This window comes from Protopterus annectens, chromosome 7.part0 (assembly GCF_019279795.1).
Source record: "Protopterus annectens isolate FY-2018-M chromosome 7.part0, PAN1.0, whole genome shotgun sequence".
Lineage (NCBI taxonomy): Eukaryota > Metazoa > Chordata > Ceratodontiformes > Protopteridae > Protopterus > Protopterus annectens.
This window is the reverse complement of record NC_056739.1, coordinates 930785873-930810975: the sequence shown is the minus strand read 5'-3', so window position 1 is coordinate 930810975 and position 25103 is coordinate 930785873.

Here is a 25103-nt window from a genome sequence, read left to right as displayed (position 1 = left end):
ACATCAATAGTGCCTTTGATTCAAATCATTGGGATTATTTGCTGTTGGCTTTGGAGGAATATGGTCTTTCAGATGGTTTTATACAATTAGAGTGTTATATAAAAAGTCTTTAGCTTATATAAAAATTGGATTGTATACTTCTAGGCCAACTGCAGTTACTAAAGCTACTAAACAAGTGTGTCCATCATCACTGTTAATATTTGGACTGGCCGTAAAACCATTTGCTAATTGCAATAGATATAATGCTAATATGAAAGGTATCCAAATCAGCAATCACTTGAATTCTAAAATTCAACTATTTGCAGATAATATTTTATTAACTTTGAATGATTACAGCTGTTTTCTGCAAACTTTATTTGAGACAATGGAACTCTTCCAGAAGATATCTGGTCTTAAATTTAATGGCAATAAAACTAAGATATTACTTATAAATTGCAAAACACATAATATGAATAAGAAATTATCCACATATGTAGTTCTGGACAATAGAATTGAGTACCTAGGGATTATTTTATCAGATTATATTAATGAAATAATAATAATTAATTATGCTAATATTTTAAGTAAAATAAAACATCTCATGAATAGATGGATTTGTTTGTTTTTTTTTTTTTTTTGCAATGGAAGATAGATTTTTTTTATTAAAATTATTATTTTTCCAAAACTATTATTCTTTATGCAAGCTATTTCCCTTCCTCTTTCTAAAGAGTGTATACATCAATTTAATAAATCAATGTTGAACTTTTTATATTACCCTAATAAGCCTACATTAGCACTAACTCATAATCTAAAGACTGGACAATAGGTGGAATTGGTCTTCTAGATATAGAAATGTATGTGGTATCATCAACTATTAAGATAATAATGTTATGGTTAAGCTCTAAATATTCTGCTAAGCAGAAACAAATGCAAGAATTAATTTGATTAAAATCAAATCATACATTACCAGTTCAATACAGTAAAATATTATCCAATAAGTTTCTCTGATATATAACTAATGCATTTAATATATTTAAAAAGTATATGAATAAAAATCCAGAATTTAGAAAATGGTAATTTCTATTATTTCCTATTGCTTGTACACAGAATAATTTTAACATGTTTAATGTCTCAAAAATGATTACACTCAGAGAAGATAATGCAATATAGTGGCATCAGTTAATGAATTCTGAGAAAGTTCTCTCTATGGATTACATTATGAACAAATGTGATATAAACAGTGAAATGTGGTTCAAATACAAGATTTTAGACAATTTATTATTAGTAGACCAGAGTTAATGCATATAACTGTTAAAGACTGTTTCCCAAATTTATCGAATGTGCTATTATTTTAGGAAACCAAACTGTTATAAGAAAAAGTTACTTACATAAACACATAAAGTCGTCAATAATACAAAATCATATTATAAAGAAAGATTTGGGGATTAATATAGATGTATTAATAATCAACTTCCTATTGAGGAAGATAAAAAATGCTATCTTCAAAACAAGCAACCCTTTCATTGCAATGGAGTCATTTTCTTGGAAATTTATGCATAGAACTTTTATTGTTCTTCATAAAATGGAATTAATGTTTAAACAGGATTTTGGGTGTTGGATATGTAAATTAAAATTAAAAGTGGATTGGCAACAATATGTTTTATGATTATAAATTGCTCAATTCATTTTTAGAAAAATTGAATTTTTTCTTGCAAACTGTTTTTAATGACAAATTTCAGTTAACCAAATTTTTGATTTTGTTTAATGTTCCAATACCTAAATGAATTGCCAGATTAAAATATTCATTTTTATGGAGTTTACTAGCTATTGCATATAAAGCAATTAATATAAATTTGAAAAGTGAGACTCCTCCTTTGTTTAAAGAATTCAAGAATATTGTAATTAATGTTTCTCAACTAGAATTATCTACAATCAAGATGAGAAAGAGTCACATCATACTTCAACTCCTGGTTAAAAGTTGTAGAGATACTTGGGAAAATTGAACCTAATATGACATGAAAAAGAATTAAAATCTGAGTGATCAATAAGTATTTTTACTGTTATGAACTTTTTTCATTATTGCACTTATTCTTGTTCTAAAAATTTGTTTTCCCTCTGTTTTGAATTGTTATATCTTTTAAATCTTAATAAAAAGAGTAAGAATATGCTTACACAATGCATTTCTGCTTATATTTTTATTTATATCAGAAAAGTGACTACCGGTTCTTTCTTTTAAATTTTGGTATATTTAGGCAACATAAAATTATGGACACTTCGAGATTAGCTATCTAAACAACTTTCCTCGTATCACAATCTGCCTAAATCTTAATATTATATTCCTTCTGCATAACCAGATGCTTTAACACATCTGTTTTGTTGATAAATTTATAAAATACTTCATTTATAGCATGGGTAAGTCCCCTTCTTATTGCTGATAATATGATTTTTATAATTAGGTTGCTCCTTATAACATAGCTTATGCTTTACAACTGGCATTTGCCTGTATACAAAAGTAGGACATTTTAAACCCAAATTTTTATCTATATGCATATTTTGTAATATATGCCCATATTTCCTTACAACATATTCCACTTCCTTTGTACATCTGTTATAAGTGAGGATCATTCTTAAATTATATTTTCATCAGATTTTATATTACCATTCTGAGATCTAGAGAAAATGAGTCCATTTTTATCTTTCCTTTCTTCCCATACTTTAAACTCTTGTGCTTCCATCATAACTCACTATAACCCCACTCATTATATTCAAACTTATTTATATTTGTATACTAAACTCCTCATCAGTAGTGTTAAGCCTTGATGTGTGTAACATTTTCCCTCTTACTATAGTCTTATATGTAAATTTTGGATACATACTTGATTGATGTAAGTACATATTCCTCCTTACATTCCTTTTAAAAACCTTAGTATCTAATGTACCATGGTCTGATTTCATAATATTTATATCAAGAAAATGTATTTAATCTTAAATCTTAAAAACTCAGTACTACATGTTAAAAGTTCAACAAACAAATCCAGTTCCTGCCTTGTGCCTCCCCATATCATAAAGATATAATCCAAAAAATGTTTGCACTATAACACCTTATGAAAATATGGATTACTGGTTGATAATATACTCATAACAATTTTACCATACAAGATGGCCACAGGAGTGCCCATTCCAACACTTGATTTCTGTCTATATCTAACATCAAAGAACATAAAAACATTGTTCTCAAGTTTTAATTCCATAAATAGGCAATAATTATTAATTGCGCAATTATCAAGATTGGTTTTCTTTCTCATTCCTATGGCCAATAAAGGGATCCTAGATGGTATACATGTAAGCAGGCAATATGTGAAAATAGCAAGAAATAATGGTAAACTGAGGTAATCCAGAGGGCACAAGTGAAGTCTGGTCTCCCACCTGTGACCCAGAGAGTGACAGGACTAACAAAAAACAGAGTATAAAGGATGTCCAGATAAAATCACTTTATCTTGTTGATGTTTCCAGTAGTTTATTCAGTTAGGTAGGAACCATCTACCTGCTTAACTGAATAAACTACTGAAAACTTCAACAAGATGTCTTTATTCCTCCCACAGGGAGGGTATCAGAGAGAGAGTCTCCTAGATCTGATAGCTAAAATGATTTTATCTGAACTAATCCTTTGTATACTGTTTCAAGAAGTAACAGTGGATACAGGAATTTTAAAAAGAGTTATGATTAGAGGGCAAGAAGTTACTATCCCTCTATTGCTTTGGCATACTAAAGTGTCTTATCCATATCCTTTTTTGTCATACTGAAGTAATGTTCTACAGTTTAATTCTGTTGTGTGTCATTGTTAGGGGTGGACTCTGCATCTAATTCCTGTACAAATTGCTGTCTACAGTGTGACAAACACACGCACACACACACACACACACACACACACACACACACACACACACACACACACACACACACACACACACACCTCCTTATCTCTAAGCCTACATGTTTGTTTCATGTTTTTCTTTTTTTTTTCTTTGACCTTTTCCCTTTATATATCTGTGAAAACTCACATAGGAAAGCTGCAGCCACAAAATTGTATCCAGTGTATTCAATTAGACATCTGGTGAAAAAATTATACTATCACATTTGCCTCCAACACTCTGCCCAAAGCCATGAAACAAGATGACTCTGATTCCATAAAAGTAAACTCTATCTTCAAGCTATAACCTTTCAGTAGCAGTAACTACTGAAAAAACAACCTGGTAAAAATACAAAGTGATAGGCTTATGTGTTATCTACTCTGACTAAAGTTCATTAGGGCAGCTGATAAAATATTTGCACTCCCACTCGGCTAACTTCATAATCAGTGTGTCAGTGAAAGGTAAGTATTGACAGCCTGGAAGACTGTTGTAATCATACCCATATGCATAAACAAGTTGATCTATCCTTCTGTACCACTAAATGCCTATAGCATGTCGATTCATAATTAAAAAGTTAAAAAAAGGCTGAACATAGGCAGTTTCTATAATATCCGTGCATTGGTGATCAGCTGGCAAACAGTCAACATGGATTTCATATAGAGCATGACATTAGTACAGTTCTGTATACTCTTACCAGGCAACTATACTTTAAACTCAGCAGTGGCAGATAGAATAGAAGTAAATGCCTGGACTTATCCAAGATAATTAATGTTATCAGCCTTGCATGCAAATCATCAGGCTACTCTGTTAGTGCCTATATAATGCTATCTTAGACTGGTTTACTTGCTGTCATAAGCAATAGGTCCTACAGAATCAGGGTGGATGACAATGAATTTGAATATAGTACAATTTGTATAGAAGAGTTTCCTTGGAAACCATTTGATTGCTTTCTATTAAATGATCAGAACCTTTGATCACTTTGTTTTTTGTAGGGAGCCTCAACCCATCCTTCTTGTAGTGTGAGACTTCTTGCTATACCACTCTGTATTATTGCTAATGCCAAGGTCATTACACTTCTTGTCAGTTTTATAAAATTAAGTTATCTAATGTTTCTTCTGCTTGGCAATGCCTTAACAGAACAGTTTTTCAGAAATGAATTACTGACTATGTGACCATTTACCTGGAGTAAGTTTCTGCAGAAACATGTACTGCTATGCCAAAGATATCCATATTTGGATCTAATGACCACACCCTCATCATTATTAATTTCCAGGGTGTGCCATATTTTACTCAGAAATAATGATCAAATTCCTACTGCAATAAAATTCATTAAAATCTTGGAAGACTATATACAGTCAGTCTGTTTGTTAATACAACAGCCAGATTTACATTACCTATTGCTTTTATTTCACAGATTTCTATGTTATGTATAAGCTTATTTATTCACTGCATCCTTTTTAATTGTATTAGCACTGCTGGACTAAGCCATATGGGGAGAACTTGGAAAAAGAAAGTTTTCATTAAAAAAATGTTCATATACTCAGAACCACACATCATACATAACAAGTATATTGTTACAGAGAAACATTGGAATGTTTAGTAAAACTAGTGTTCACACTATTTTCAAAATTAACTGATAATTTGAATGTTGTGTGAAAAACCTGAAACATAATGGCAGCAATTATGGATACGACAGAAAAAAGCAGTAATAGTTTGAAGAACAATGTGCTTGATTTCGCTTGTTATCTAATCAGTCATGATGATGGTAACATTATTAAGAAATACAAGAGTTTAGGCAAATGAGCTATGTTTTAATTATGCTTCTTTACAACAGAGTAGTAAGTCCTTTCAAATTCTTATGTAGATACATTTGCATCTTAAGGCCATCTGGTAGGATGCGGCATTATGCAGGAGGATAGCTTCTGTATGTCATGTCACCATGCTTCTTCTGTGTGACATCATCCATAATTAATAAAGTATAAGCTGACCTGAGCTCTCTGGGGGGAGTTTACCACTGGAGAATAATCTTTTGTTTAAGTTATCAATCTTTACTAATTAGGCTGCAAGCTTTATTAACTGGAATTTGCTTAGCGTATTAATTAAGTTTATTCCATTCCAGTTCTCTTACTTGCATGCCCCCTTTGCTGACTGGAAAAGCTCCTGCTGCAGACCTGCTTGTAGAGCTGTATGTTCCAGATACCCTCCATGAGACCTTGGTCTAGCCTTGCAGTCATGGGATTCCCACACATTTATCCTTACTACCAAAAGTGCAGCACTGTAGTGTCTGATAGCAGCAGTGAGATAGTTCTTCATGTGATAAAGGCACCTTAATTCATTATGAACTTTTGCTATGGTTGAGGTGAAACCATTAAGGGTCAGACTTTTCATCAATATTTACTCCCAAATACTTATGTTTGAAACCACTTCTAGTTTCTCTCCATGTATCGTGTGAACCCTACATTGCTCATTCTCAGTCAGGAGGAAGATATTCAGAATAATATGTAATGGCTTTGCAACTTTTCATCTCAGCAGAAGCCCATAGTCTTTAACCAGAATGTAAGCTTTGTTTAGCCTGTTCAAAGAGTTCATCAATATCAACAGCATACTGAATACAAACAGCGTTCCCACATTGTTGCCTTACTTTACTTGTACATATTAAAAGCCTATGAATGATCCTTGGAGCACTACCATTTTATGACTTCTTGCAGTAGCATGAGAACTACCCCTTTTATTTGCCAAGATGTAATTAGCTAGGTAATTGTGACAACAGAAAACATAAAATTCACACACAGGATTGTTGAGAGTCCAAGTATTTTGAGCAATCCCTTCAACTAAATTACTTATTTCAAAAAACAAAATAAATGCAAAGGCAGACAGACTGACAACAGATCATTCCTTTTCCAAAGTTATTGGAATAAGCACTTTCACCCCTTTAGAATTCTTCATATCTAGTTCTTGTATCAGAATGGGAATTTAGATACCAGGTGGTCTTGCTTCAGACAGTTAGGATTCATTATTGATTTTATGGCAATAGGAGTGATTTTCAGTTCTCAAGAAGTAACTCATCATCTAGAAAATAACTGCTTCCACTGAATGAATGAAATACATTATTCAAGCTGTTGGGATAAGGGTCTAAACCACAATAGATAGGATTTATAAATAAATAATCTGTGTGACTTCATGATTATTTACATAGTTGAACAGCCCAGCAAAAGTTTGGATAATCCATGAAACAATCACTGAAGCCCTCAGTGAGTGAATCTGTAGTGGGAAATTAATGTTTCATCCTGGCAATCTTCACAAAGAATCCTGCTATTTACTAGCGATAATCAGAGAAAAAAACTGTCCCGTGGTAGGACAGAGTAGGCTATACAACCTGTCAACCACCCTGAAAAGTACAGATGGATAATTCAACACTGCAGAAATTTTGCTGGACACAAAAGATGACTTCTTGCAAGAGATTCCATATGGTAAACAACAAAATGCTATTCTTAACTAATTATATCCCCAGTAAGTTATGTCTTTTGTCATTTATACTCCATCTAACATCCAGGCTTGTTCATTGACTATAACTCAGGGTCAAAATATGTTTCTTTTAATTCTACAGGTCTAGAATAGGAAACCTACATTTAGTCAACATCCATTAAACTAACACCCTGAATATCATCAGTGAAATAACACAGTGTTATTGTAGTTGTTTTCTTGTCTGTTCAGAGCAAATGTTACAGGGACCTCAAAATGCTCCTAATGCAGTAATGTTGGGGTTTGAACCATCTTTATTTCATAAGGTTAAAGTAAATAAAAATGTATCATACATATCTGTGATAAGTAAAAGAAAGGAATGGTGTAGGATAAGCTCAGATACTGTGCACGTGCTATTTTTGAAGATCTTAAGACTTTAACACACATTCTAGCAAGACTTTGCCTGTCTATCATCTTACTCTGGTCCATGTTCTAATTCCATTCACTACCCTACATATAACATGGGCTCCTCAGTAATTTTCCATTAACTTGCAAATTTATGTCATCTGAATGGATAGATGCTGTGTCTCTATAAGACAATGAATTGGTACAGAAACCTATTTCTTGCAGTATAATTAACCTAACAAATAATCCTAGTAAAACCATCAGAAAATTACCTAAATATCTAAATATTTTTAGAATGTATGTTCTTGTTCTGATGATCATTTTTTTTATGGAATCAATTAATTTTAATAAGCCCATGAATACAACCATGCATATGGATTTCTTGTTACTGCTATTTACCAGGATTTGTCAGATGTGTTTGATTCCACATTTTGGCAACATGGATGGTTTGTGCTCAGAATAACATGCTTTCCTGTTTTTCTTTATGGATGTCTAGATGGCTATCTAGCAGGTATAAGAGAATTTGTATCAACTGCTATACACTGGACTGGTCACAAGTCTGCAAGGGACTTCTCCAAGGCTCAGTCTTGGGTCCAGGGGCGTCGGGAGGCATATGCACTGTACTGATTTCAGTACAAGTTCTTTAGAAGAGGGGGTAGCTGGGGTAGCTTTTTTAATTAATGAAAATTTCCGATTGGCCCCCTTTATTCCCAATTATTTCCCGGCCTTTTTAAAAAAAAATTTCTACGGCAATTTCCACTGATGTCATCACGTACGCGATGATGTCAGCATCATGAACAGCCTGTCAGAATTCGGCTAGAGGGGTGTGACTGCTGAATCACTGGCTTGTGTTTATATTTGGGTAGCAGTAACGTGTGTCTCGGACGTCAGGTGTAGCAGCTATCCTAAAGGTAAGTGCAGAGTAGCAGAGACTATGGGTGTCTTCTAGTTTTATGTATAGTGTTGTCAGGTTTTATTTTTCTATATTAGTGTTGACATTGATATTTGGTTGCTTTCACTTGCCTTTAAAGCATATTTATTGTTGCCAGCTGTATTTACTCTTATTGTGCTTCCAGTTGTTTAGCAATGCTAACGTAATGCCTGATCTCGGCAGTTGTTATCTTTTGTTCGAGCATTAAATTTGTATGCATTTCAGTATTTTTAGATGTCAGAAATTGATTGGTCAATTCTGCCTTAAATCCAGTGACAGAACTGTTTTAGTGCTTTACTTTTGGAGGGATTTGCTCTGTCTATGGGTATTCAGGCTTAATGGCCCCTATGCAGATGTTGTGTGACTTTATTGAAGGGGTGCATCCATGGTGTAGTACATACAGTCTACAAATATGATAGCTCCTGGTCTGGCAGTTAAGTTTTCATGTTACAAAGGTTTCAATATTTACTATACTGTCATGATAGGTTTATTATGCCCGGATATGCTTTTGAGTGTTTAACGTTTTGCAGTATCCTAGACTATGATTACCAACCAATTGTTTTAGCAGTGTGTGATTGGTCAAATTTATGTATTTTAAGCTGTGATTGGGTGCAGTTTTTACAATTATAAATGTAGCCGCGTAAGTTACAATTTGTGAATATATTTTTTGCTGTTATATGGCTTGCAGTAATTAGTTGCTTAGATCAACTTTTAGCTTAGGAGCTTAAGTGCAAGCTGTTTGATATTTTGGTTCTACTTCTACTCGTCGTAGGCTAAGTTTTTAATTATAGCATTTTATTCATTATTGTGAGTTTTTATCCAATAAATTGTTGTAGTAGATTTTAACCAATCAGCTTTCTTTGATTATGATCTGTTGCTTTGATATTACTATTGTAAACAGACAGCCTTGAGTGAGTTCATTAGTGTGAGTTTTTGATCTTTTTACATATGTTACTGCATTGGTTTCATCTTTTAAGGGATCTATAAGTTCTCAACATATGGATCGATTTTACTTTTCTAAAGTATAAGGCCATTTAGACTTTTAATGGCTAGGTTCACCTAAATTGGATAAGAGATTTAATGGTGATTTTAATGGACAGACTGCAGCAGGGCACCAGGCTCACTTACTACTGTGTGTATGACTGTAAATATTTGAATTGAAGTGTGTCTGAGTATTTGATTTGCATGGTCTGCTTGTACTGTGTGCGATTATTTGATTTGCAGGTCCGTTCTGCTTTTTAGTTTCATTTACCACGCACCACGCATTTGAATTATCAGTTCCGTTCAGTGGTTCACTACTTGACTCAGGGGAGAGGGTGTGTATGCGTGCAACTATTTGATTTACAGGTCTGTTCTGATTTACTACTTAAACTCTGCATTTTATTCAATTACTGCATTCTGCTTTATTACTTGAACTCTGCATGTGAATTATTCAGTTCATTGAGTACAGCAGGGCACCAGGTCCACTTATGACTGTGTGGAAGTATTTCATTTGCAGGTTCTGAAGTGTCTGAGTATTTGATTTGCAGCCGGTTCTGCTTTAAATTTGTTTTTAATTCTCCAGCTATTAACTTCCACTTTGAGCATATCTTATTTAAGAGCAATGGGGGGTTTTGGCATCTTGTGAACCCCTTCAGGTATTTTGTCTGGTCAATGGCCAAATACTGTGTTAAATTACCTCCCTAAGATTATACTGCTTTTATGATTAATATGCCATCTCAATTTTACTTTTAATTCCATCCATGATTTTATGTGATGTCATTGTTAGGACTGTCAAAGTTTAGTTGCCATATTATTTGGTTAGACCATCTAACTATAAGAATGAGACATCTACCACTTTTAACTTCAAAATGTTGTTTTACTGATCCCTTAGTTGATGTGACAATACTACAGTAAACCTTACTTTGCCATAATTTAGTCACTGTGCTTTCATTTCTCCATTTTCATTTGTTTTCTTGTAAAAATACTACTTGGGGTTTCTGTTGGGAAATTAAATTTAGTACTGCCTCAGGTTTAATACAATTAGATATTTCACTGACATTTTATGAAGCAAGTAGTAATTATTAACCTGAGCCCCAGTCTATTCTTGGAATAAAAATAAAGGGAAGTAAAACAAGTACTATTTAAAGTGGATATATAGGGGACTTATTTATCACGTATGTTGACTTTCAGGTTCATTTTCAATGGACCAAGTTTGAGTGAATCTATATTATATTACTGAAGAGGTGTTAGAGCAAATGCCTCTTCATCGACACTAAAAGAGTGAACCGTGAATTACGATAATGGCTGTAGCTTGGCTTGGGGGGGTAGCAGTTTGAGAGCTGTAAGTACAAATTTGAAAATCTTAGCTACACCCCTGCTTGGGTCCAGTGCAGTTTAATATTTTTTCCTTATGCCAAATTTTATTAATAGCTGCTCTGGTTTTGTAGCATGGAGAGAAAAACCCAGTCTGTTACCCTGTTGACCTGTCTTCAAGCAGCAGCTTAGTTTCAGAAGGGAGCAAGCAGTGAGAATGGGAGGGAATAACTGATGTTGTCTCACCCATCCTGGGGGGGCGGGGGCATGTGGAAAAATGAATAAAAAATACAGAAGGTGGAAGTCAGCAATTAAACCATAACAGAAGATGTGACAATCAAACAGCACACCACACTGTACCTAGTACTAGTTATGTGCAATAATGCACATGAGTTTGGGGAGCAATATTGCAAGTCACCTCCAACTGCCACAGGGATTGATGACAGATTGTTATGGCTGCCTTGAAGGTAGCCTTCTGTGACTAACTCTTACCTCACACAGGAATGATGGGGTGATTGATTTTCACCCTACATGGGGAATGATAAGGCCTGTTGGGCACAGGAAAGGTAGTTGTAGCCAGGCAGTCTGATGCTGCTCAAAAATGTTTTAAAGATTTTTTTTTTTTATTATTAATGGGATGACATAAAGCTGGACCACCTGCTATCATCTTCCTTAGATGTAACATGCTTTCAACATAATAAGTTTATTACTGAATCCTGGTATGATGATATAACATGCAATACATTTCTCTTCACTGAGCTGTTTACTGTTCTGGTGCATCCTGTTCATAAGTACAGCATTTTTTTTCTGTTTTGATTTGGTAGTTTCCAGACTGGAATCCATTCGGAAGAAATACAAAAGATATATGTTACAGAACTAAGTTTGTTTTCATGTCAACAGACTACAGCTCCTGAACTTCCACAACATCGAATAGTGACTCTTTAGAATGAAACTAATTTTACTCTACTCTTTAAAAATCTTTCATGATGAGCAGATAATGGCCGTTTCAAAGGTATCCTAGCTTACTCTAGCTCACTTTAATAGCAATGTATTTTTTATTTACAGGAACCTAACAATGAAATCCATCCACTTACAATCCCTTTTTCCCATTTTTGCACATGGGGTTGGGGTAATTTCAAAAGTGACAATCCTTTAAAGCCAAGGTTTACACTGTTGGCTGACTAGTCCTGCCACTGTAGTTCTTCCACACTACACACACGCACCTATGACCAATTTAGAGTGTCTAAACTATCACATTATTAACTATTCATGTCTTTGGAATGTGGGAGGAAACCCACACAAGCACAGGGAGGACATACAGACTCTGCGTAGAAGGCTCCACAGCCAAGAATCGAACTGGGGACCCTCTTGCAGTGAGCTGATAGTGCTCTCCACTGCACCACTGTGACACCTAACTGGAAACTGAAGAGGAGTGTAACAATGAAATGAGATACATTTATTACAGCTTTTATGAAATATTGAGCAACCTACCTTTATTAATCAAAAGCGCTACCAATTATGACTCCTGTAAGAAAGCAGTAAATATCTGTATGTCAGAGAAAAACATTGTATCTGACTAGCTATAGCTGTATACATTTTCTGAAGGCATCTAGGCCAAACATTGGCCAACATTCCAAGAAATACTAGGAAATGTGCAAAAAGGTTGGTAAACATTCCACGAAACCTTCAGCATTACTAAACAACTTTGTTCATCACTTTGCCATCATTCCTTCTAGAATTTCACATTATGTTACATTTTTTAATAAACCTTAGTACTTACTCACTGTTCTTTTGCCTCTCTGCATGACTGCTGTTTTGACGAATCCACTGCTCTACAATCTTATCTAACTTCTATGACCCATTCCCTTTTTACTACCCCTATTCAGCTATTATACCACTATTCCTTTTCGTGTTATATTTTATAATGAATGCTTTTCATAAATGTTTATAATCTTTTCTCGGTATTACTATTGCTTACAAGAATGCAAATCACATATTCATTCCTTGCTTATCGCTGTGTATTTAGATTAGTATAATTTACCTGAAAATAGCTGAGGCTTAGCATAATACTTGTCTAGTTGTTTAAGGTAACAACTAACATATTTCTTAAAAGGAAGTGCACAACATTTACTGTTATTTCTAGCCAGGTTGTTTTTTTATCTAATACATGTTTTACACATTTTTCTTACTTTATACTCTTTACTTGTCATACAGCACTGCTCAGACACAACATTGCTGTAATAACTGTTCATGATTTGTTTTAATATGACAAACAAACTTGTTTAAATGCAATGTTCAAGCACCAGAATGTTTGCTGTAACTACATTGTACTGATTAATCAACTACATATACATAGTTTTAAAACATGAAAATACCACTGATGTATGTCATGTAAAAATGCTACTGAGACAAGTGGTGAAGAAAATGTGACTGTTAAGGTTAAATACTGCTACAGGGATTCAATGTAGCACTGGTAACCTTTACACTTTGTAGATGAACCTACTGCTTAAAGGTCAGAAACAAATGCGACATCATGAAATTTGTAGGATTAGGACCTAGCACAACAGCAAATGTAGCCAAGCACCATTTCTTCAGTGCTCTTAATAATAATACCATGCAGATGGCAACTAGTAAGAGAGTGCGAAGAGGGAGATTAAAGAAAACCGCTTGAAATGCAAAAGCAGCAGCAAAGATCTCAGTTTATCAGAAATGCTCAGATAAGGCTAGCACTCTAGTTACAAAATGCAACCTTATTGTTAAAATGCTGGATTACAACTTCATAGAGTTATATTTCCTGTAAAGTTCTAACAGATACAGATACTTTCATTCTATAGCAAAAGAAATGTTTCTTATTTTATTTAGCTACTGACCTAGTGACTGCTTTGGCTCTGTAAAACATTGCATTTCATCATCCACAGAAGAGACAAAGAATCTGAATAATGTCAGAAATTATTTCTTTGCCCTAAAGATATTAGATATGTGATACATTCTCCACCACTAGGAAGCTGTCATATGCAAACATAGGAGCAGGACTGGCCTTTGGCAACTGTTGCCCTAGGCAAAAGGTCTCCACAGCGCTACCTCCCCCTCCCCACACACACCACCTGGTCTACATACACTATTGAGATTACTGAAAAAGTGCCCTTGATAAAGCAGTGCCCTAAGTGACTGTCTAGTTGGCCTATGCCTAAGACCGGCTATGTGTTTAAATGCTTACCTCACACACATAGGAACACTATAACATAAAGACCTTTAACTCAACAGTGCAAACTGCAGGTAAGCTGCATGTTTGTTAAACGCAGGTGTTACTTATAATGACAATTCTGTGTGTTTGTACATGACAGTTATACCCATCATAGACATCATTTCTTGTTCTTTTTGACTTCTTCTGAAAAAAATGATTTAAACGTTTTTGTATCTGCCTTTCCATTACGTGTTTTTTGCGCAGAAAAATCATGAATGCTATATTTTGTATTGACAGACCGTGGTATACTCAAAGATAAAATATTCTATTGCTGATGATGAAAACAGCAAGAAATCATGGTGGTAATTGCAATATAAACAGTACAGCCATGCAGTGTTTCTATATATGGCAGTATCCAGTATCCCAGCTCCATGACCCACAGATGAAACTTGTCTGAGCCCCCCTGTATTGTAAGTATTCTGCTGTGCTACCCATCTTGCATAACACCATACCACATAATGTTGTCCCTTTGCTCAAACCTCCACCAATCATGTTATCTGATTACCCTATCAGCCCCAGGTGCTATGGCCCACTACCCCATTTTATCTGTGTCCTTTTCACTTTGCCAGGGAAATGTCTTGTAAGTATGTTCCACAGTTGATGAGACCAGAAGTGATTAATTATTGCCATTGGTTACTCAGGAAGTTAAGAGGTTCATAGTAGGTTACTAGGCTAACTGTCCTAATGTCTTTACAAGCCTAGCCATTTAATACCCATGTTCCCTAACTGACCATTGTTAGAGGATGTGATGGCCTCTCTACTCCAGAGCAGTAATTAAGGAGCCTCAATCCTCATCACTGACACTGGTGAGAGACAGTCACTAAAAACAGGAATGAATTTACACAGTGTTTTCAGATGCAGGTCTCTGCGTCAAGAAAAAATTCCCCCAAGAGTACACAGGCAACATGCTCCAGACCAGGGACTGGACTTTCTCGCTCTCTCTCTCTCTCCAGATCCCAAACAAGACTCACTTTGAAGCACTGTGTCCCAGTTGCAAGTAGCTGACACACCCACACCTGGGTATTTCATTTTCACACACATACACTCCTGGAAAAGGCTGGTACAGATTTACGAACTGTACCCATTCTGCCCAGACTATAAGGTAACTATGCTGCCACCAGTCAACCACTCTCAGGCTCTTATAAGGGTATCCAATTATACTGAGTAAAATCAATACTAACATAAATGTAACCAAAGCAGCCAGGCTTTATGTAGTGGCAAAGGCATCACTGAAATAAGCACAAGTACTCTCAAAATGTTTAAAGTATTATCTAAAAAACAGCCACAATGAAAGGTATAAAATATTTAATAATAAATAATAAAATAGAACACGTGAGAATACTTCATATCTAAGTACAAAAACACCAGAGTTTCAATCACAAGAGAAATAAAAATAACACAGTTGGACAGATTCAAACAGATGCAGAAAAACAATACTTAACCAGTCTCTCTTTCTAAAGAATAACTGTTCCCTAGCTAACTTAATTAATACTGCAAGGCAAGATAGGATGCTGAGATGCTTACTTCCACAAGACAAGGTGATGAGCTTCAAACTAAAAAACTGTACTCAACTAACTGAACAACTGTGATAACTGTCATAGATTTTTTATATCGGGTTCCAAAGAAAAGAAAACAAAAGAAGCTGCTGTGTGAGTTCCATCCTCTCAGTGCTGGTTATAGAATGATATCACAATTGATCACCTGACTCTGGCACAATACGCACTCAGAGCTTTGCTAAATCTGTTACATTATCTGAACCTATAGAACAATTTCAAAAACTTCTACTGTTCCCTTCCAGAATTTTTTGTTTAAACATGCAAATTTAATTATTTATAATAACACTGATTATACATTTTAACACAAGCATCTGTACAATTCAGTGTGACAGCCAAATGACTCAAAATCATCCACAAAACGCCAACTAACTATGCTGGCATATGTTACACATGCACTCCAGTATTCTTCCAGGAACAGATGGCAATACCTCACATCATCACATCTGGTTCCTTAATTGACCATTTTTAGATGGTTTGATTATTTGCAGAGTGAATCTATGATCAGTACCAGCTGGCCGCTGTCCATGAGTGACATAGGTGCCACCTCAAGGGTGAATTTATGGTCTCCTATCCAGTTGTCCAAATTGCACTTAAATAGGGTCATTGAGGAGCTCTGCTTCATGTGACTTGGCAGTTTTGTGTCTGTAATTGTATTGTAGGGGCAGTCTCTGGGAGACATTTCTGTCTCCAACATGTTTTGTTTAAGTCAGAGGCTAGGTTTAGACCTCTGAAGTGTGTGACTCTTGCTCCATTTGATTTGCGGACCTGCAGCATTTCCATTGAGGTAAGGTCAGAGACTGCTCTGTAGGCCAGGTACAGGGTGCGTGTCAGCAGCCTGTAGGATACAGAGTACAGCAACAGGGTTTTAGTCTTTCCATGTGGGTCATGTTTTGGAGTCCCTGAATTCTCTTGGTCAGGAAAATCTGTGGTCTCTCCAGCTGCTGCTGGTGTCTGGTGAGGTTCATGCAAAAGTGAGTGTTGTACTCTGCTACTGATTTAATAAAGGTGGAGTATACAGGGATTATAATATCCTTGGTCTTGGATGTGATTTCCCTACTTATGAGGTGTGCAACATAAAAGGCTTTCCTTACCATTGTGGAAACATGAAGATCGAAATTTAGACTGCTATTAAATTGTGTTTCCAAGAAAGGCACCACTGGGTTTGAGCTTGGGGGGGGGTGATGCCTATATTGTAATTTGTGGAGGATACCTCTTTACCAATGGGTACAGTAATGCACTTTTTTGCATTTAGTTTTAGATTGTGGCTTCGGCAGCAATTATTTGTCTCCGTTAACCTCTCCTGTAATATGCTAATATCTTTAGAGAACTCAATAACTGCTCCCGGTTTGCAGTCATCTGCGAACTTGGTAAGCCACAGTCCATCTACTTTCACCTGACTTTCCAAGAAATAGATTCCAAATAGTGGACAGATCAGCACAAAACCTTGTGGTACCTCACAGGTACTGGTGGAGGTGGAATCCCCAACTTTTATAAAATGGATTCTGTCAATGGGCCAGTTGACTACCCATCTAGTGATGGGATAAACCCACAGATCTCCCCAACTGGGAGAGTTTCTTGATGAAAACTCAGTGGGGGATTGTGCTGAAAGCCTTAGCTAAGATAAGATAGGCAGTATGTACTGCTTTGCCTTCATCCAAGGCTTTGGTGAAATTCTTGAAGAAGTCCACTAGATTTAGTAAGCATGATATACCCTTAACAAAGCCAAACTGGTCAGAGCGAGAGTTTGATGGTTGTCTGTGTCCTTGTCAATAAGGTCCATGATGATATTTTGCATGGCCTTGCAGATAAGGGTGGTTAGGCTTTCAGGTCTATAGTTCCCAGGTTTGGTTGATGGACCCCTTTTGTGCAAGGGGATTACATCTGCTGTTCTCCACTCTGCTGGAACAAAGCCAGTGCTCAGACTATAGTTAAAGAGAGTGCCAAGTGGATCCGCTACGTCATGTTTTAGGTGATTTAGTAAGCAGCCTGGAATTTTAACTGGTCCCATAGAGGCCATGTTTTTAGCCTTGGAGAGCACAGATATGACCTGCTCATTGGTGATACCAGGGAGAAGACAGTTGTCAGGTATGCTTTGGGGTATGGCTGTTGGGGATGGGGGGTAAAGTTTATGTCAAATCCATCAGCCAACAGGTTGGCAATTTAGTGTCAGTGTGAGTGGTACCATCCACTATGAGTTTGGCATATAGCTGGGTATTCCCTTTTATATTTCAGATGTAGCTAAAGAATGCCTTATTACTGCCTTTAGGTAGGGAAGCAAATTTATCCTCATAACTAGTTTCAGAGGACTTTATCAGATATCTGATTCTCTTGTTCAACCTGTGGAGGATTCCCTCTTGATCTTAGGTATCAGTTTCTTCCTAATGTTATATAACCTGTTTATGCTCGAGGTCCGCCAGGCTGGCTTGTTTTTATCCTGTCAGGTACAGCAGAGTCAATGCAGTTGTTTAAGTGGTCATACAGGACATTTGTGTACTCCTCTTCATAGGAGTCATTGTTGACTTTGTTAGCAGGGGGGGTTGAAACAGTTCAAACCATCGGTTAGTAGGCTATAGTTTGTTTTAGAGAAGTTTCTCATTTTATTGCTCCTATGGAGATGTCAGGTCTGATTGTTACTTTGAATGAGACAGATTTATGATATGACCTTATTAAGAACACAGGGGGTAATGACATGACCCCAACATATTGGTGACTACTAAGTCCAGAACATTTGACCCCCTTGTGGGAATGCTGGCTAGCTGTTCAAGAGCATCTGTATTAACAAAGTCCAGGAGCCTCAGGGCGATCAAGCTTTATCTCTTGTACTTCACCTACACAATAGAAGGATAGTTGACATATTCCATGACCAAGGTTTCAGCTGTATAGTGGGTGACTCAAGCAAGTCCAGGTAGGTGGTGTGCTTCTCATGGTTCATGGTGGGGGACCTGTAGCTAGCAATGATGTGGTAGGGTATTTTACCTATAGTTATTTGGCCCTGGACTAGCTCAAGAGAGTCATACTGTCCAACCAGCCTCAAGGTCTATATGGATTTAATGAAGATGGATACACATCCACCTTTGGTTCTTTCATGGTCGTTTTGAAGTCTGAATGTATGGAAGGTATTGTAGCCTTGCATGGTCGGGGTGCCCTCTGCAGCCTTGAATCAAGTCTCAGTGACTAGACAAACATCAGCATCTTCCAAGGTGAGGAGAGCTTCCAGGGAGTTTAGTTTCCTGTATAGACTCCTAGCATTAAGCAGCATAACTTTGAGTTTGTCTGTAGTGGATTTTTTTATGTTGGAAGTTTTGTTCTTTTGGTATTACCTAAAAAGGCACTATGGGAGAGGCAAGCCAGCATTCATATCCTAGAGAAGGTAGGTGAAGACCATCTCTGGCAAAGCAGCATGGTCTGTCGACCATGTCTTCCCAGGCTGACAAATACTGGATCCCCCTGGACTGACACCAGAAGTTAAGCCAGTTGTTAAAGTCAATCATTTTTTGTTTATATTGTGGCATCATCCTGGGTGAAGTTAGAATGCTGCTTAGGGCTAGGGGCATACCTCCCTGGGACGCATAACCTGAGAGTTCAGTCATATCTCTCTTCATATAGTCCAGGGAGGTACATCTCAAGTCATTCACCCTAACATGTACTATGACAGAGTCATAACAATAATTGGTGTTGAGTGACTTGAGTGTTAAGTGATTTAATGGATCATTGCCCTTGACAGGCAGCTGATCATGACCGTCTCCTTGTCCAGTCTCTTGAGGGGGACATCTGTGTGTCTCACTATGGAATCTCCTATGACCAGGACATTTGGTTTTCAGGTGTTCTGCCTTAGGGGCTTATTCAGTGAGATACTGGTATGTGTGTTGTTATGTGTAGTCGATTTTGGCCATGGTCTGGTATGTGTGAGTTGTGTGCACTTGGGAGGTCTCTCGCCTTTTTAATAGGGTCTTAGTAAGTACCTCCACTTATGTGGATTTATGTGTCATAACTTAATCTTGTGTGAGAGGAGAGTTGTGTGTGCTGACAACCTATTTGATGTCTTCTTTATTGTTACATGAGAGGATTGATTCTAGTCTCATAGTATAGTAACATCTCTCATGTATACTATAGTTACATCTCTCACTTACTATATTTGTTTTTTGTAGGAGCAAATGGTTGTCAGCATACATGAGGCAATTACTACATTGTCTCAGGATGCCCATGTCAATCAAGTTGTTTGGAGAAATGCTGGAAACTGACTGCCCATTGTAGGATGTTAAACTATAAGCACTGTTAGGGGGTGTGTTAGAAAAATATGTATTTGAACATATATAAAGTGCTAGTTTAAAAGCAAATAGTATGTAATGCATTTTATTCTATTTACAATATGGCAGTAAGAATAATTTTACATGTAATTGCTTGAAGCTTTGGAGCTGCAGTGTATTTGAACTCTGACCCTGGCAGTAGCCAGCTCAGCAAGCTTATGTTTTTCACTAATGATTATCTGCTGGGTCAGGAAAATGAATGTATAAAGCATCGAAAATCTTTCTTCCTTCCTCTGAGATAGTTGGCCCTGCAAATATTATCAGAGATAAAACACAGCTGCTGAAAGTAATGTTGCGAGAAGAACAAAGAAGTGTATTACAAGATTGAACTGACTATTGTATTCGAGCAGGACTGAAACCTTGAAAGAATAACATTTACAGAAAGACATTATAACTGACCAGGTGCTTTGCAAGGCTGTATTATTCTCATGGGAAAACTTTTAAAAACGTATAACATCAGCTTTTTCTTATGAATAGAATATTGTAGATCATAGTGATGTAGGTGCCCTGTGACTGACCACATCAGTGAAGTGGGCACAGCTTGAATGTATGACTATATAATATAGTGCATTTCCTGTATCATGTTAGACAAAATTCTATACTTGTATTGTATGGTCTTTTGCCTCCTGGTGTACACTAGTAAACTTTTGCATCTGAACCTCCTGTGTTGGTGACTGTCATTTTAAAAAGCCTAATGATTTTACAGTCTGATTTTTAATAATTTATTTGACAGTTTGGTCCTTTCGAGATGGAATTCCCTTGGTAAGCTACAGGTCAGAGTGTATGGGTGGTAATAAATCTGTGCAGGAGAAGTTGCCAAAATGGTTCCTCTTGAGTGAAAAGACCTCCGACTGAATTGTTGTGTGTAAAGAGGCTGTCCACTTTCTGATCTGTGGCCGAAGAGCGGAATTTGAACACTTTCATCACCAGGAGGCTCAGGTAGGAAGAATTTGCCTTTTTTTCTGTTTTAGATCAGGGACTAGGTTACAGTATAATTGTCAAGATTTGTTTTGCAGATCAGGGACAAAAGTAAGTACTGTACATTTTGTCATAGATCAGGGTAACAGAATAAGGTAAACAGTTATTCTAGATAAACTGTAAACAGGAACTAAGGAATTGACATCACGTGATAAAAAGGGTTACGTAACATTTTCTTTGACATGGGTAATCAGTGCACTAAAACCTTGCAAGATCCGCCCCTAACCAAAGAGGCAAAATACATGCAATTACAGCATGCTGATATGTTAGGTATTATACAAGATGGGTTAACAAATATGAATTTGATGGTAAACTAGATAAACTTTCACTAGTTAAACTCCTTAAACAGCTTAAATCTGATGCAGGAGGTCAGGCAAAAAGCAGCACCAACTAGGCATACCTCAAGCACACAGGTGGATTGAGGAAGCAAATTGTAGAAAAACAGAAGCTTAGAAATTCAAAAACATTTTTAGACAACAGAGTGAAAGGTCTGACAGACAGAATCTCTGAGAAATGGAAACTTAGAGCAGACTGGACTTGCATTAATCAATGCATACAACAGGAAAATGAGACAATAGATGGATATTATGCTAGATTATTAAAATGCTTTAATAATCACAGCGGTATGTTGGTTCCTGAGAACCAAACACATGATTCCCCGTATGAACAACAATTAAAAAATGCATTTTTGAAAGGTTGCATTGCACCTATTAGTAGCTTCATTACGAAGCATATGATAGATCATCGAACAGGGAGGCTACAAGCCTTACTTGAATACGCTAGACATGCTGAAAGACATTTTAATAGTAAAAAGAAAAAGAAGGCGCAAGTCTTCACTGCTGAAGACGGAGCTGAAGTATTTGTATTACAGTCAGGTAAAAAGGGCATCTAGCTAGGGACTGTAAACAAAATAAGAAAGCAATGACAGAAGATAAAGGAGATGAGGACTGACTATATGATAGTGAGGATACATCATATGAAAGTCAGGAATCACCAGTAACAGCTAGAATAGAAAAGACAAATACCAATGTAGTAGAAGGAGTAGAGGAAGTACAAATTGACTTAGATGAAAATGGAAATGAAATTTTAGATTTAGCATTGTTGAGCCTGGAGCTCTACCTAGCAGATTCAAAACCAGAAGTGACACTTCTGGTGGAGGGAAGGGAAGTCAAATTCCTTTGTGACTCAGGAGCGTCACGGACTTTGATACACCCCTCCAAGTTACCAGAACATTCTAAATCACCTGATTATGTATTAGTAAAAGCAGCAAACAGAGAGCTATACAGGGAACCACTCTCCCATGATATAGCAATAACTGACCCTGTTTCAGGTATGACCCAGAGAAGTAAAATAGTGGTTTCTGCAAAGTGTCCAGTAAAACCTATTGGGCAGCGACCTTATGCAGATATTTGGCATAGCAGTAGTTCCAACTGTAGAAGGTATGGAGGCACAGAGACAAATGGATACTTTTGTAGTGCGATCAGAGGGCGAAACCTTTTATTGGTACAGTCAGGACCTAGTCATGACTGGTCCAGGGGCAGTGACCAAGGAACTGATGAACGTAGCCATCAGTAAAACCCCCTCCCTTGACACTGATCAACAGCATTTGTTACACTGTACTCTATATTACTGTACCACACCAGGACCTGACAGAGAGTATGAGCAAAAACTGTTTAGAAATCGTGCAACTAGATTGCTTTTGCGTACTTTGTACTGGGATACTGAGGGGAACAGTGTAGTTAGCTGTTCATTACCTCAAGAATTTCTTGCATTGTATAAATCAAATCGGTTGCCACATGTTAGCTTTACAAAGAATAAAAGTGTTAAATGGGCAGACTTAGGAGAAAAAGTAACAAGATGGGAGAAACAGACTGATTTAGAGCTGTCAGAACAAGGAATACAAAAACAAAAACTGAATTGGTTGACACAGACACATACAGCTGTACACTTGCAATCTAGCGAGGACAGCTGATTAGCATTTTATTAGAAGAAGAAGAAAAGGCCTTGTGTGAAATTCCAACAACTCTGTGGTCAACAGGCAAGTCAGATGTAGGGCTTATTCGAACAGCAGGACCAGTTACAATTACCCCAAAGTCAGCTTTTAGACCACAGAAAAGACAATACCTTTGAGAAAGGATGCAGAAGTAGGAATTAAGCCTATAATAGCAGCATTACTCAAAGAAGGAGTACTGGTAGAATCTCCTGATTCACCATGTGATACACCCCTATTTCCTGTTAAAAAAGCAAACGGGGAATGGCGGATGGTACAAGATTTACAAGCTGTAAATAATGCAGTAATACCTAGAGCACCTACAGTGCCAGACCCACATACTTTGTTAAATGATTTAGAACCGCAAGACAAGTATTTCTCTGTGGTAGATATTAGCAATGCTTTCTTTTCAATACCTATACATCCTGATAGTCAATATTGGTTTGCATTTACATTTCAGGGTAAAAGGTATACATATACTCGACTACCACAGGGATATTGTGAGAGCCCAACAATTTTTGCACAAAAAATGGCTAGCAACCTGGCAGGGTTTACCCCACCGGGAGGTAGTCAAATTCTACTTTATGTAGATGACATCTTGCTAGCAGCCCCCACCCAGCAGCAGTGCAGGGCGAATACTGTAGCATTATTAAAATTTTTAGTAATACAAGGACACAAAGTAAACAAAAGTAAGTTACAACTTTGGAGAAAACAAGTTAGATACTTGGGATATGTGATATCCAATGAAGGTAGAATACTAGATGAAGAAAAAAAAAAACAGCAATTTTGCAAGCACCCAAACCAACAACTAAGAAAGAAATAATGTCTTTCTTAGGTACAACTAATTTTTGTTGGAGCTGGGTACCAAATTATGCTTTGGAATCTGCTCCACTGACTGATTTGATATATAAAACACCAATGGCAGTACAAGATATTTTACAATGGACAACAGAAGCAGAAATGACTTTCTGCAGGTTGAAGCAGTTGATAGCTTCTTCATTAGTTTTAAGACTTCCAAATTATCACAAACGGTTCTTTCAGACCGTAGATTGTAAGCAAGGGTACATGACATCAGTATTGATGCAACAACATGGGGATAAGCAATGCCCCATAGCTTACTATTCATTACAGTTAGACCCAGTGGTGCGATCTTTGCCTCACTGTGTACAAGCAGTAGTTGCAGCAGCAATGGCAGTGCGGGCTTGACCTCAGTGGTGTTATTCCACCCTCTCACATTGAGAGTGCCTCATGCAGTTGCAATAATTTTACTGCAAGAGAAAATGGCATACCTTTCTCCTGCTAGACATCTTTCATGTATAACTATACTGCTGAGCCAACTTCATATGACAATTGAATGATGTACGACATTACTTCCAACTCCTATGGTGGGCACACCACACAGCTGCCTGCAGGAAATTGAACAGTTAGCTTTACCTAGACAAGATCTTACAGATATGCCCTTGGATAATGCTGAGGTGACATATTATGTGGACGGCTCATGCAGAAGGGGTCCTACAGGGAAGAATCTGGTGGGATATGCAGTAGTTACAGACACTGAAATTTTAGAAGCTCAATCCTTACCACACAACTTATCTGCACAAGCAGCAGAGTTGATAGCTTTGACAAGAGCATGTACTTTAGCAAAAAACAAGTGTGTAAACATATATACTGACAGTCAGTATGCTTTTTCTACAGTACATGTATTTGCACAACAATGGAAATATAGAGGAATGATTACACCCAGTGGAAAATCTATTAATCATGCTCAATTTATTTTGGAGCTATTAGAATCTATTCAGTTACCTACTAAAGTAGCTATTTGTAAATGTTTAGCTCATACAAAACAACAGGATAAGATTTCAAAAGGTAATGCACGAGCTGATGCAGCTGCAAAGCAAGCAGCCTCAGACTCAGAAACTTTATTTTTGAATGAGGAATTACAACCCTCTGAGATTTTAGATTTAGACATGTTAAAAACAATGCAGATGCTTACTACAAAAGCAGAAAAACAAAAATGGGTAAAACAAGGTGCAATTTTTGAGAAT